The 3263-nt window shown below is 47.5% G+C and overlaps 1 pseudogene across 1 annotated transcript; it reads right to left on the bottom strand.

Annotated features, from left to right (window-relative positions):
- On the bottom strand, positions 1-2513 carry LOC103711810 (subtilisin-like protease pseudogene; annotated as a pseudogene). Its single transcript, XR_015976576.2, has one exon. The product of XR_015976576.2 is annotated as a subtilisin-like protease pseudogene (transcript).
- Positions 2514-3263: the final 750 nt, after the last annotated feature.

The raw sequence follows: 3263 nt of genomic DNA, 5'->3' as shown, positions 1-3263 counted from the left end.
TTTTCACGATTGTAAATCATGACACCACTATAAATTTATTTTGCGAAACGAAGAGCGCTGTAACATGCTATTCATAACTCATGAATGGCACAACTTATGAATCATAAGACTTAGAAACCACGAAGAAGAAAAGCATGCATGAAGAAACCGGAGGGGTTGCTGGTTATGGTGTTCTAGGTAAATGTGACAGCAATGGGAGTTCTCACATAGTACTTGCCAGATACCCAGGCGAGATGCCCTTCCGAAACTTGACCTGCGACTGGAGTGGTGCCTCCGATGACGCTCAGAGTGACGTTATAGCTTTTCTTTTCATCAACCTGAGAAAATTGAAGAGTATTAGGAGAAACATCAACTCTTACTCCTTCTGGCTCTTCAAATCGGACCCTGTAGACAGTATTGGCATCTCCCACGTTTGTGGCTGTCCGTTTGATAGTCTTCGTAGTTGAATTCGAACCAAGATATACTCCAATTGAAGGATAGTTCAATTGTTCTGCACTGATTGCACGCACTCGAGAACAATTCACGGAGCCTTGAACTATAGCAGTGACTTCACTATCTGCGAATCCACTGCCACAAAGATAACGAATGTAATCATGGGGCTGGATATCATAGATGAGACCAGGATCATTAGCTGCCACTGGATCGACATGTCCTGAGCCCATGACAAAGACGCTGGCAGTGCCATTGTACTGATCTGTGATGGGATTGCCATCGCGGTCCTGTGTGTACGCTGTTGTCATGATTGCTGACTTGATCGCAGCCACCGACCAATTCGGGTGATTGTTCCTGAGCAGCGCCACGACCCCAGAGACATGAGGTGTGGCCATGGAAGTGCCACTCGCAAATTTGAAAGTTCTGGAAGTATTCGTACGATTTTGCCCGACCTCAAATGGCCAAGCGGCTAATATATTGACGCCGGGTGCGATGACATCTGGCTTGATGATGCCGCCGTTCCTGAGACTGGGACCTCTGGAGGAGAAGTAGGCTACTGCAGGTGCTGGATGGACGCCGAATTGGGTGCCGTTGAAGGTGATGGCCGCGGTGGCGTTCTGCGTCGTTCCGACGTACTCTACAATCTCTCGTGCATCGACGCCGCCAACATGAGCAACTGGGAGGACATGCGGATCGGCAGACGTGGTGTTTCCCATAAGAAGAAAGTTCAAGAGGATCATGCCGGCCCCTCCCGCCGCCTCGACAATCTTGCCCTTCTCAACATCATCAACTTCATCAATCTGTCCGCTCGAACAGAGCACGATCTTGCCACTTACGTTGAAGGTATCCAAGGAGCCGTTCAGGCAGAACATGGTATCTCTTGTTCCCAGAGCACCTGGGAACACCAACGGCAGCTGTGTGGAATTGGATGGGCTAGGCTGGTAGCCAGATTCTCCATAGAATTCCACCCCATTTCCAAGCTTCACAATCGCCCTTATCCTTCTATCCGTGGTGCTTGCTCCGACTGTTAGAATCCATGGGGCATCGTTGCCTATAAGGCTTTTGAACGGCCCGTCATTTCCCGCGGCGGCACAGGGAAGGATTCCCCTTGTGATCGCTGCAAAAGATGCTTTGGCAATGCTGCTCTCGGAGAGACTTATATTGGTTGAGCCAAGGGACATCGAAAGGATGTCGACATGATCGCGGATAGCTTGGTCTATGCCTTTCAAAACATCACTGCTGCTGCCTGTGGATGGTCGTCCTGGCCTGTTGAATAGCACTTTGTAGATTGCTAGGTGAGCCCTAGGTGCCGTGCCAGATGCTGTGCCCCTCGCTTGGCCAAGAACCTCGGCATCATCAACAAAGCTTCCCGCGGCAGTGCTAGCCGTGTGAGTACCATGGCCATCGCTGTCACTTGGGTTGGGGTACAAACCATGCCTGAAAGCCATGGCGCCGATGAGCTTCTTGTTACAAATGGGGGGGCCCCAGTAACAGCTGCCGTTCCACTTTGATGGTGGTGGCGGCATATTCCCGTGCTCCCTGAAGGAAGGATGAGTGGGCTTGACACCGCTGTCGATTACACCGATGATTTGCCCTTGGCCGTAGAAGGCATCAACCCAGAGGCCATCCCATCGGCTCAGACCCAGGAAATCGGGAGTTGAGGTTGTTTGAGCTACGTGCTCAATCTCAGGGTGCGCTAGAACGAAGCCTTCCATTGTTTCCATGGTCTCCACTTCCTTGGGAGTCAGCATCGCAGCGAAGCCACTAATCACATGGCGGTATGCATAGATCAACCGTGGCTCCCCTGAGTCGACGGTCGTGTTAGGCAAGAAGGACTTGTACCAAGCTACTCGGTCCTTGAACCTGAGGAACTTGGTGCCCTTGGGCTTTTGTACGTGAACGATATAGGTCCTCATTGCGGTAGCATTGGCTCCGTGGTCATCGACGATGGGCAGAAGTTGGCCGTGCACCAAGGGAGGAGTTGGAGTGGACAGAGACAAGAGGAAGGCCACAAACAAGAAGAAGATGGATTTCTGAATCTCCATGAGGAACAAATGGTCAGTGCGAAAAACAAGAGGGCACTGCTCCTTATATAAGAGACGAGAGCAGTGATGGAAAGATAGGGTAAGTGGCAGGTTCTAAACGCCTAGCTAGAGGTATCAATCGACAACCAGAGACCTGAAAATAGTATTGGTAATAGACAAATTGAACTCTGACGAAAAGGCCAAGGAACCGCTTGTTATTAAGAGAGCTACGATAGTATGGAAGCTGGTTGTAAAGGCATCAGTACAGGGATGTCCATGTGGGAAATAATTTGCACGGCAGTCGGAAGAAGGGTTTTTTTATATAAAACAACGAAGGTTGGATGGAAGAAAAACAATAATGCGGCATTATCGTCACGTCCACGGCATGTAAAGTTATACGGATGCAAAGCAACTAACTTGGGAAATACAAGGGAGAGTGATGCAGCTGCATTACATAGGCTTCCTTTTCCTTTAAAACGAAAAAAAAAAATCCATGCCTACTTCTTGCAGTGAGTGTAGACTAATCTTTGGATTGATCTTTTAATTATTTTTGTATGTGTGTGTGCGTGCATGTTTTTAGTAATATTGATAATATGGAGGCTGCAGATTATAAGGCATCAGTTACCTCAACCATGTCATGAATACTGAATATAGAGGAAAGCGAAAAAAGATGTAAATAAGTACTATGATTAAAAGCTCATACATTGAATTGATATTTAGCATATAATAACCAATACTGATGACCAAATAAAATTTAATTTAAACATTAATTTTGTCATCAATTTTTTTTTATTATATGTTCATAAA

The sequence above is a fragment of the Phoenix dactylifera genome, chromosome 3 (genome assembly GCF_051530095.1).
Source record: "Phoenix dactylifera cultivar Ajwa chromosome 3, Ajwa_hap1_PhDact_Kaust_v1.1, whole genome shotgun sequence".
In the NCBI taxonomy this organism is placed as follows: domain Eukaryota; kingdom Viridiplantae; phylum Streptophyta; class Magnoliopsida; order Arecales; family Arecaceae; genus Phoenix; species Phoenix dactylifera.
Note: the sequence above shows the minus strand (reverse complement) of the source record. Positions and strands in the feature narration are given on the sequence as shown.